The sequence below is a fragment of the Gadus morhua genome, chromosome 9 (genome assembly GCF_902167405.1).
Source record: "Gadus morhua chromosome 9, gadMor3.0, whole genome shotgun sequence".
Lineage (NCBI taxonomy): Eukaryota > Metazoa > Chordata > Actinopteri > Gadiformes > Gadidae > Gadus > Gadus morhua.
Window position 1 is genome coordinate 22,469,392 of NC_044056.1, and position 13,079 is coordinate 22,482,470.

The window sequence follows — 13,079 nt, forward strand, 5'->3', positions numbered from 1 at the left end:
GGCCACCACAATATACGCGCCTGCATAAACACGCATACACACACATACACACGGACAGACAACCCCCCACACATGCACTAGGCACACGAGAGACAAAGGGACCCCAATAAAGTATGGCGGCAACTTAGTTGTGTTGTGTGGTGGACTGTTCACTCAGAACTAGAGCATGTAGCAGCCCATTTAAACCAGCTGATGGGGGTGTTATGAACTAGGAAGGGTTTCCCTGCTGTTGGCCATACTCAACAAGGGGATGGAAACAGTGGAAAATCAGAGTTATTTGGCTGAGCTATTAGCCACTTTTGGCTGGGGACGCTAAAGATGGATAGCTTATCTGACTTTAATAGCTGGCACAGCAGCATTAGTGCTGAGCAGGAGCGAGGGGAGGAACAATACAGCACATTAGAGCAGCAGCCAGCACACTCATGCACACACACACACGCACACACACAGAGGCGCACATTCACATACACATTCATTCACACAGACACACAAACAGACAGACAGACACACACACACACACACACACACACACACACACACACACACACACACACAAAACAGGCACAAACACACACACACACACACACAGCACACACACACAGGCACACGTGCACGTACACACACAAACACACACACACACACACACATACACACTCACACACACCCACACACACACACACACACACATACACACAAACACACACACACAGATAGCCCCACCCCCCGACACACAAACCTACACGTACACACACTCACCAATACACTTACACACAAACGCACACACACAAACAACCCCCCCACACACACGCACACGGATACACAAACACACAGACACACACACACACAGACACACACACACATCCACACACACACACACACACACACACACACACACACACACACACACACACACACACACACAAAAACACCCACACACACACACACACCCGGACACACACACACCTACACAGACACTCACACACACACACACACAAACACCCTCACACCCCCCCCCACACACACACACACACAAACACACACACACACACACACACACGCTCCAGACTTCTAATTAGCATTCGTTAACAGTGGGGGGAGAGAGCGATTATGGTCTTTAAGTAGTGCATTAGCTAATGTTGCATTTTGAGTTGTCAGCAGATTGAAATAAGAGGCGCGTGCTGCCACATCTGAGCCGCTGAGTTCTGCTGACAGGGGGTTTCTGCTTGATATTTGTGTTGACCTCAAAACACGGTGCTGGCTGTTGTTTACAGCTGTTACTGCCTCTAACAAGGCCACTTAGTTATGGATGCACAGTTCTGCTGTCCTCACGATGAGACACTTAGCCCTCGCACGCACACGACGAGGACACTACCTCTACTGTGCCTCATGTTGGCCTCATCAACACCGGAGGGCATGATTCTGTGTTTTAAGTATTTAATAACAATGAAAAAAGGATGGGAAGTAAGGGGATACATTCAGACTGGACAGGTGAATGACCTGAAGCAGGAGTCTCTTGACGCACACTTTACCTCACACAAGACGACACGCAGTGAAAGGAAAGCGTTTGTTTACGTGTGTACGTGTGTGTTTGTGTGTCTGTGTCTGTGATTGTGTCTGCCTGTATGTGTTTGTAAATTATAATGACATTGCCCTAATCAGAATGTTTATATTGGCAGTCCCCATGAAAGCGGTGTGTAACCTTTGGCTCCAACGATGAGCTCTTAACTCATAACCCCACGCTGAATCCGGAGGCGGGCCGTACGATCGGTCCCTCGGGACCATAGACAGGGGGGGGGGGGGGGGGTTACGGGGGGCTTTGAGCTGAACAATAACATTTACATTAAGCGGTGACAAAGGAAATGTCGACGTTGCCAAACACGGAAGCTCCTGTTTGACTTGCCATCTCTCATCACATTTACTATTATTGCTGCACAGGCCAGTCAAGGTTCACCAGCAGAGCACACTATCGCCCCCCCCCCCCCCCCCCCCCCCACCCTTTCAAAACACACACACACACACACACACACACACACACACACACACACACACACACACACACACACACACACCTGTCCACCCCTCCTTCACCTCCTCTTTTATGTAGCTCCCTGCTCTCCCCCTCTCCCTCTCTGCCAGCGGCTCTGTGTGCTTTGTTAATATTGACTCTCCTGACTAACAGGGCCACTATTGAGTCTAACACAGCGCTGTTTGCCTGGAATTAGAACATCATTGAGATAGCAGACTTGTCCATGCTAGGGGCGTGGCGCCCGCTTGAAGGGAAAGCAACACAGAGCCAAGAAGAAAAACACAAGACCAGTGCTGGTGGCTGTCAGCGGGGAATGAGGGAGAGGTCAGAGGTCGAGGGGGGAGGAGCCTGGGAACTCTAGCTAGTGCGCTACATACATGCAACAAAAGAGAAGGAGAAATACTGTCACGCATATGCTCGCTCACAACAGGCCCAATGGCGAAATGAATGATGTGTGTGAATGTTGGCAGGTGGGAAGGTGTGTTTACGTTTACAGGTGTTTTAGCAGAGCAGAGAAACCCAGTCGGTGAGGTTATGAACAGATACCTTCATCTCCGCTGCAGTTATCTGACCTCTGAAGTCTGTGTGTTTTCAATGTCATAAGCAATTGATCTTTTATGATAAATATGAGGTAGCATTATTGATACATCGTCCCTTTAAAGCACAGAGGTCAGTAGGCATATATAAACACACACACACACACACACACACACACACACACACACACACACACACACACACACACACACACACAGACACACGCACAAACACATAAGAAACACACACACACACACACACACACACACACACACACACACACACACACACACACACACACAGACACACACACAAACACAAAAACCTGAACAAACTTTTCAAGTGTTTCATAACATGTTAACCTCCCTCCAACACACACACATCTGTGAGAGTCACTTCGATGACATCACTCCAACCTCGACCTCAGACCCTCCATCCTGGATCACTGACCGACGGCGTCGGTCGACTGTGTCTAACGCAACCCCAACCTGGCAGGTTCAGATGAGTATGTGCTGCACACGGCCACACAGAAAGCGTGCTTTCTGCCTCTCTGCTTCCATCCCATCCCTGCAGGCGCTGGCTCTATCCTGAATGGCTCTGGGTTATGTACTCAGTCAGTCGTGTAAGCTAAATGAACCATCCGTAATGTTAATGAGAGAGGAAGGAGAGCGGGGAAAGACTGGGAGAGGGGCAGAGGCAGAGCGAGATATGGAGGGAAATGGAGAGGAAGAGGGAGAGGGAGAGAAAGAGAGCAAGAGAGAGAGAGAGAGAGAGAGAGAGAGAGAGAGAGAGAGAGAGAGAGAGAGAGAGAGAGAGAGAGAGAGAGCGAGAGAGAGAGCGAGAGAGAGAGAGAGAGAGAGAGAAAAAAGAGAGGGAGAGAGAGAGAGAGGAGAGAGAGAGAGAGAGAGAGAGAGAGAGATGAGAGAGAGAGAGAGATGAGAGAGAGAGAGAGAGAGAGAAAAAAAAGAGAGGGAGAGAGAGAAGCAACCTCAGTGATGCTCATGATGTCGAAGGGAATGGAACGGATGTCAACATTTCTTCCACCGTGCGATTTCCAATTTGCTTCAGCTGAGCAGAATACTAAACGTCAAGATGTCCACACGCGCCACCTTACTTTAAAGATTCATTATTGCCACTAAATTAGCATTACTCTCTAGAGCACTGGTGAGGTTTTGTTCTAAACATATCATCAGATTGAACAGCCTTAAATCCATGAGCGAAAGAGGCCGACGTCCTCTTTAAAGGACAATGTAACATGGTGTTGTGTTTGGTGGATCAAGAGTCTCACCAGTTACACTGTTGCTTCATAAGACTCTACTGTTTAATCACACTTATCAAAAGCCCCTTACAGATTTAGTGGAAGAATCAGCAGCTCACAAACCCCTACAGGTAGACTGTGGACATGGGGATCAAACCCACAACCTTTTGTCAGAGAGATCACCCTAAGCACAAAAGACCGTTTCCATGACGGAGGCAAACGTTCAAATAATGACTTGCAGGTTTCCAGCACAAGGTACGAACTAGCATGACATCAGTAACATTATAGTGAGTTCCAATGACGCCGGTTCCACTTGACCTCCTCATCATGCTCCTTTGCACTTGGCATTCAGCAAGATGGAGCCTGTTATTCCTGGGCTTGGGGAAATATTCAAAGCATTTTTTTCTTTTTCGTACTGCTTCGATAGATTCCAACCAAATTAGTTTCACATAAATATTGGAGTTGGCACGCAATAAAGCATTTTTGTGAGATGAAAAAAGCCACTGGCAATACTGATGCGTTTATCCACACTGCGGAGAAGAAAGAGTGGGGGAGACGCCTATAGCCTGGTCTCCATTAGGAGCTACGCTGTGGCTCTGCAAACAGGCAGGATGCTAGCCAAACAAGCTTATTCAAGGGGGTTCTGCGAGGACCGTGTTAGCTCAGCAAATCCAGCTCCACAAACATGCTTCAAAAGAATCCTGTTATCTGCACAGAGTCTTTGATGTGGGTATTGATCATGCAGAAGGCTGGGAGAAGAGAAGGGACACTGGGTGGAGGTTTTAGTATTCTGCCCTGGGCCAGTGGTAGAATAGATTACAACCCCACACACAAAGAAAAACAACAAGCACTCTGGTCCATACACACGGCACCACCCTGCTCTGAGTAATGACAACATGTCATCGTCCCCTTTTTCTCTAGGTGGGAGGAGGCGGCGAAGGAGGAGGAAGAGGTGGAGGAGGAGGTGGTGGTGGAGTGGGAGGAGGTAGAGGGAGAGGTAGAGGAAGAGGAGGAGAAGGAGGTGGAGAGGGAGGGAGGGAGGGAGAGGAGGTGATGGTGGTGGTGGTGGAGGAAGAGGAAGAGGAGGAGACGGAGGTGGAGGGAGAGGGGTAGGAGGAGGTGTTGGTGGTGGATGTGGTGGTGGTGGAGGGGGATGAGGGGGAGGAAGGGGAGGAGGAGGAGATTAGAGACTGTGAGAAAAAAAAATGGAGCAGCAATTAGATCGGTTGGTCCCGGAGAAGGATCATTATGTGTACGGTCGTCATGGTAACGAGAAGCAAGCGCAAAGGAGGCTGAAACAGGGACCACACCTTTACACAGCAAACACCATGATTCATTGGTTTGGGAAGGACAGTTGCGCCCCATTCAAACAGACAACATATTAAAAACAAAGTTAATTGTGTACGCAAACAGTAGAGAAAATAGTACAACCGAACCATTGTTCTAATATCACAACAGATGGCTATCATTATTAATTCCCCTGGTTGTCTGATAATAATATAACATAGTGGCGTAATGACACGCAAATTTGTCTACCGATAAGCAAAGCAAACAGCAGCGTAGCGGACACAACATGACACACAGTGGGCACAGGCTGCCTATGGAAACATAAACAAAGTCTGCTCCTCTTAGTGTGGTTAAAACAACCTCCAACTGCTCTGCTTCTGTCTCATATTGGGCCCATTAGTCACAATGAATCCTCCGCTGGCGGTCCTGATGCGTGCCTAAGCAGGCCTTGCGAGCAGCAGGGTGAGCCTGATTCGATGCTCACTTCATTCCCTCAGAGGAAGGCCTGTGTGTTGCTGCAGCCGGGCTGGGGTGCAGATACGACGCGCCGCCTGTAAAGTGGAGGGCTGCACAGCTAGGATACTGGCCCACTGTACGCCATGCTCTGAGTGCCTGAGCTTTTACCAATATGCTGTGAAGTAAGCCATAGCTTTCTGTACCCGAGGTCCACCGTCTCACCCTCAACATAGTACTGCTTTGTTATTTCGCTTCACTAAACGATTCATTGAGTACTTCTTTGTATCTTAATTTTAGTCTGCAGTAAAAATACTTTTTTCGTTTCGTTTCTTAATTTGTATAAACAAAATGGGCTGCGGGTGTGAAATTAACGACTTTCAAATTGTTCGGTACTGTTTCCTGCTGTCCAGTGATCAAAGAACAGAAGGAGGGGAGATAAACAGTTGGGGCGGTTTATTTGCATTGGAGTGCATGTCATAGTTTGAGTGAAGATAGGGGTTATGCAAATATGAAAATCATCCAAGGCTATTTCACTATCCTGCCTATGCAAATAGAAAGCCACATTTTCCATCCTGCACAATGACGGAACTGACAACTTCAAAGGAAAACTTTTTTTTGTAATATCTAGGATTACGTCCTGAGCTATTGATAATACGGCATGCCGTTTAAAGCAGATTGGGCGGCCGCTCTATTAAATAAAGCCTGTCATTCAGTTCATTTCTTTGGGGATAATTGTAACGCTACATGGGCTCAGCTCTGAATCGTACCATTGCACAGGAGTCTGTGTCGAATCGTACGTGAATCGAATGCCACTGCTGTTGAAGGCCTCGAGTCCCTCAATCAGCGAGCTGCCCCGGGTCGCTCCTCACACGGAAAGATCAACCACATGTAAGAAAGTAGGCCGAAAAAAGTACATTTGATGTTTTTGTCAGATACACATTGTGGTTTCACTGAAAGCACGTAGACGGAAATCAGACGTGGCATTCTATCACCACAGAGAGGACACAGCCAGTTAGAGTGCAGCCAAGCCACATGCACTGGGCACGGGAAACTCATCCAACTGACAGCTGCAGGCACTTAGGCCGCTGCCAAGAAAAGACAAGGCAGAGAGAAGGAGGAAAAAAAGTCCATTCAGCCCACTTTGCCTGTAGCACACGCACACACACCCACGCAGGCACGCACACAACAAACACACATGCGCGCAGGCATACGCACACATAAACACACTCGCACAAGCACACGTCAACACACATACACACACACACACACGTACAAACACAGAAGAACGTACACATACACACACAGACACACACACATACACGCACAGAAGAATGCATACACACACACACACACACACACACACAGAAGCACAGGGACACACACACACACACACACACACACGTAAATACACATACAGAAGCACACACACACACACACACGCTCGCACACAGACAAACCCACAAGCACACACATACGCACACAAACAACAACTTCCCGATATTTCCAGGAGGCCACAAAACATTTGCTGTCAGAATTGCTTTTGTCAGAGATCCACCCATTCAGTGCTAATGATGATGATGAGACAGAATGCATTGTTGTTTACCGAGAACGACCACAATGACAACAGTCTGCGATGAACTGGAAATTAAAATGTAACAAAAGTACATTCCCCAACGAATTGTAGGAGTGGATGATTATGCGACCGCCAAGCCAACACACTGAATAACAAGTCACAGGCAACAGAACTTCAGATTTCACCACAGAAGGAGGGGGAAGCAGTGAGATGGAGGGTGGGGGGGGGTCCAAACCAATAACACCCCGCTTTACAGATCACAGCAATTAATATCCAACACGATGCGGTTCTAGAGAGGAGGAAATCACAGCTCACCTTGGGGACACCCCCCCTCTCCCCCCTTCTCTCTCTCACTCTCTTTCTCCCTCTGTATTTTTGACCTTTTGACCTGCCACTCCACCAGAGTAGGAGATACAGATAATTAAAGAGAAAGGGAGAGAGGGAGAGAGAGAGAGGGAGAGAGAGAGAGGGAGAGAGAAAGAGAGAGAGAGAAACACAAACACACTCACACACACACACACACACACACACACACACACACACACACACACACACACACACACACACACACACACACACACACACACACACACACACACACACTCACACACACACCCACCCCCTCTCAGCCCTGCCCTCACTGTCCCTGCTGGGACGAGGCAGAGACAGTTCACTGGTGGGTGAACACGGCGGAGGAGAAGAGAATAACACCACACAGTAAACCAGATGGGTCCCAAGACACTCAAAGATAACTGGCAGGTTGTCAGCAGCGATCTGCATTCCCACGTCTTCCAGCCCAACACGTCTGAGCGGTGGGAAAAGTCATGGCAGCGAGCGTGTCTGAGTCTCAGCTAACAAAGCTAAGCTGTTCTCATGCAGTATTCAAACCCGCAGCCCCCACACTAAGGAACTCACCTTTCTACCAAACGGTCGCTTATCTTAAGATAAGTAAAGCTGTCATGGTTTACACAGGCAGGTGGGATGCACAGGGATGAATGGTTGAAAAGGTGAATTAATGAATGGATGGGTGAATTAATGATTTGATTGGGTACATTTATTAATGAATGGGTCAATTGGAAGGGACGGGAGAATGATTGAATTAATTAATTGTTGGGTGAATAGATAGGGGAATTAATGAATTAGTTAATTTATGAATTACTTGGAAAGTGAATGAATGAACTAACAGCACCACAAACCGCCTCATTTTAAGTAAGTGAATGAATCAATCAATCAACTAACAGCACCACAAACCGCCTCATTTTAAGTAAGTGAATGAATGAATGAATCAACTAACAGCACCACAAACCGTCTCATGTGAAGAGACAAAAAGAGGAGTTCACACAGTCACGTCTGAAGTAAATGGTTCTGTATGATTTCCGATGCCAAAGCCGACACATGTTCTCAGTGACGTTTGTGATTCAACTTGTGGGAGATTGTAGGCCTGCTCCACGTGTGTGTGTGTGTGTGTGTGTGTGTGTGTGTGTGTGTGTGTGTGTGTGTGTGTGTGTGTGTGTGTGCGTGCGTGCGTGCGTGCGTGCGTGCGTGCGTGCGTGCGTGCGTGCGTGCGTGCGTGTGTGTGTATTGAACAACGAAAACAGGCTTTCAACAACTCACCCTGGCCTGCTTGTTTCCTAGAAACCCTAAGAGGGAGAGAATGATGGACCTATGTCTTCAGATGGGAACCACATCTCCTGCCTACTGGCTTACCCATCAGGACAGCCAGACGACAGAGACGAAGGGGGCAGATCATTACGAGTCATCCCCCCCCCTCCCCCTAAATCTTCAGCCGCTGCGTGGGGTTGTTATGGGGGGGGAAACCCAAGACCCCCTTCATACCGCACATGCCCCACGCCGCCAAGGATAGCATCATTCCTGCTAGGATTACACTCTCATCACCCCTATTTAAAAATCATGGCCACTTCTCACAGGCCGCGTCGGCAGAGTGTGCTAATGATATAAGCAGGGTGAGGTCATTAACCTCCGCAGAGGCAAATTGGTCGGAGCAAAATATCCAACGCGTAGTTTAACGGTATAAAGTCAGGCGGCGAACACTTGAGGACTCAATGAGTGAGATGATTACAGGGATTTTAAATAGAGCTCAGAAAAAATGATTATAATTCATATCTAGAAATACTATGTAATAGCGGTAGCTTTTAACCATCGTTGACCCTCTTTTTAAAAGGGAGTACTTAAATCCACCTGTGATATTATAGACGTGTGTAATTTCTCACAAAACATGCATGAATGCCGCTGTGGCGGTGGTGAAGTCTGCTTCTCCCCGGTGCCATCGCTCTTCCAGACCTTGAGCCCTGCGACTCCAGCTGGAGAGACCAACGAGAGCTCGACGAGGTGGAACAGACATATTCAAGTAAAATGCTAGAATGCCGCTCACTGTGATAACAATACTCTGTAAAGAACATTTGTGTTGCGGAGGTTAAAGCCGTGAAATGCTGAAAGGTTTAGTTTCAAGATGTGGGCGTTGGTGTGTTTTATTAACCAAATTAATATCTCAGTGTGTTGTTTACCCGTTTCTCCACAAGCACATTCATGAATGTCAGCTTTAAGCAGGACATGTGTGGGAGTGAACAAACCAGAGACAACAAAAACCCCGGAGGAAAGATGTGGTTCCTATAGAGAGACTGGGAAGTCCCAGGGTAATGGAGACCTCCGTGTGATGAGCAATTGATATAAAAGGCATGATGAGGCCCATCAAACAGAGAGCCAGTCAAAAAGCAAACCACTCAATATAGAAGTGAGTTTAATGGCTGCTGGCTGCCCCGGGCCCTTGACCCTCTCCCAGAGCTTCTATGTTAGTCACTCTCTGCTGCGTTCCAATTGAAATGCAGCCAGACTGCTTGTAGATGGGATTTCAACCACCGCATTTCAAGGTACACGGGTTAATGGAGTTTAACCAATGGTTGTGGGTTAACGCAGACCTCAACGACGTGCTGGTTACAGTTATTTTATGCAAAGCTCATAAGGAGGAACTTGTGTCTAAACAGGAAGTCGATCAATAAAGACTGGTCTACTTTAATAGATGAAATTAGTAGATTTCCAGGTCATTGACATGTGTACAGATCTGTATAGCCATATCTCTAACCTCTCCAATTATTAGTATTATATTTGATCAACGGCAGGATCAGCGGAGCTAACAAGTAAATAAGGTGTTTATCCAATGGCATTTCAGGAAAGCTTGTTTTGATTTTTCTGAACTGCTATTAATGCATTTTAATCCGCAGATTCTGCATTGAAGCTATGAAACCATCACGTTTATTTATGCGTGCCTCATCCGTGGGACCAAACATATCAATCTACTGTACATGGCATTAATTACTCCCCTGGGACCTTCATTGAGGAAAACATCCAACACTGTAGTTTGGAATAGTAAGCCTTGTGAACAATGCTAATAAACTGGAAAAACACAGTCAAACCTCACAGTTTGTAATTTGTTCAAATTCAAATTTAATTGTTTATTTCGTAAACACAGAAAAGCAACTTTCCATAACAGGAAGCATGGCAGGGAATATAGACCTATAGGGCTTTGGTGTTACTTCTACATCTAAATCATAAATACTTGAGCAGATCCAACCACTGATAAATAAAGAGAAACCTGCTGCAAATAAGTTAGTTACAATATATTGGTTGTATAATATTTTAGAAAATAACAATCCTCCACGTAAAAAAAAATGAGTGACAGCGTTGTAGAAAACAGCTGCAGCGCCTCAGTTCTCCATAATGAAAGTCCAACAGTGGTGTAGTGGCGCCATCTAGTGGCTGGACATCGCCACATACATATAATAAAAATGATCCTCATCTGGGATCAAGAACTAGAATAGTTCCCTAACGTAAATTAATAATCGTTAGTTATTTTCCAACAACCATAGATAGGCTATTAAACTGTCGCCAAAGCTAAACCTGTTCGTACGGAAGAGGATTAGGGCCAAATTTTTTTCACAAGGGATTTTTTTTTGAGAACAAGGTCAGAATTCTCACTTTCATCTCACAGGCCGAAGAAGGAAAGTTCCTTAATTTGAACATATATCCTTTGTTTAAATCTTAAAATTAAGGCATTCAAATTGATCACCGTCCCTCCAATGTGTTATATGAATATGAGACAGTCCTTGAAACAATAAAGGTTGGGAACCCCTACTGTAAGGAACCAAGTTCAGCGATATTCACTTTATGACACAACGGATATTAGGCAGGCACTGACAGAGGAAGTCGGATGTTAGGACGTTTTTACATGTTCGAAGCCATGGTTCGAAGGGGTTCCGTAGACGGATGAGGCTGAGGGCCACGTGTCTTTTTTTTGTGAGTTGAGATTAAACTCCAGAATTCTGACCTTTAAACGAAGATCACATGTGGACCTATCCTTTTCCGTAAATTTGCATGTTGAAAGGCAAATAGGAAAACATGTATGTGGAACGTTTCATGGCAGTTTAACTACAGCAAGATACAAATATTTTGCAATGATAAAAATCAAAGGCTTGCAATAGTGATATCAAAACGGAGGTTATTTATTTCGAACCAGCCTTGTAGTCAAGATCAGCAATATACAGGTGCTGGTCAAATTATCTAGAATATCATGAAAAAGTTGATTTATTTCAGTAATATATTCAGAACGTGAAACTTACATATTATATCCAATTCATTACACACAGGAGTGATATATTTGAAATGTTTTATTTCTTTTAATTTGGATGATTAGTACTGACAATTACTGAAAATCCCAAATTCAGTATCTCAGAAAATTAGATATTAGTTACGACTAGTACAAAAAATGATTTTTTTAGAAATGTGGGCAACTGAAAAGTGACTAGAACATGGAAAGTTTCAGCATGTATGGCAATCAATACTTAGTTGAAGCTCCTTTTTGCCTTGAATTGCTGCAAGCAATACGGCGTGGCATGGAGTCGACCAAGTCTGTTGCACTCCTTCAGGTTGTTACGAGAGCCCAGGTTGCTTTTAATAGTGGCCCTTCAGCCTCTTCAGCATCTGTTGGGTCTGGCATCTCGCATGCTTCCGCTTTCACAATACCCCATAGGGTTTTCTTATGGGGTTAAGGTCAGGCGTGATTTGCAGGCCAATTCAAGAAGGAGGGGATACCATGAGTCCTTTAAACCAGGTACTGGTAGATTTGGCCACTGTGTGCAGGTGCAAAGTCTTTGGAAATGAAATTCGTCACATCCATAAAGTTGGTCCACGGCAAGGCAGCATATAAAGTGTTCTAAACTTCCTGGTAGACTGCTGCATTGACCCCTGGACCTCAGGAAACACAGTGGACCAACAGCAGCAGATTGACATGGCACCCAGACCATTACTGACTGTGGACATTTTACACTGGACTTCAGGCAACGTGGATTCTGTGCCTCTCCTGTCTTCCTCCAGACTCTGGGACTTGATTTCCAAAGGAGATACAAAAGTTACTTTCATCTGAAAACATAACTTTGGACCACTCAGCAGCAGTCCAGTCCTTTTTTGTCTGAGCCAGGCGAGACGCTTTTGAACGTTGTCTCTATTCAAGAGTGGCTTTACACGAGGAATGCGACAGCTGAAGCCCTATCTTGCATACGTCGGTGTGTGTGTGCTTCTTGAAGCACTGACTCCAGCTACAGTCCACTCTTTGTGGATCTCCCCCACATTTTTGAATCGGTTTTGTTTGACAATCCCTCTCCAGGGCGCGTTTTCCCTCTTGCTTGTACACTCTTTTCTACCACATCTTTTCTTCCCTTCGCCTCTCTATTAATGTGCTTGGACACAGAGCTCTGGGAACATCCAACCTCTTTGGCAATGACTTTTGTGTCTTGCCCTCCTTCTTTAAAGTATCAATGGTCATCTTTTGGACAGTTGTCAAGTCAGCAGTCTTCCCCCATGATTGTGTGTCATACAGAATCAAAACGAGAGACCCATTTAAAGGCTTTCCAGGTGTTTTGAGTTAGTAG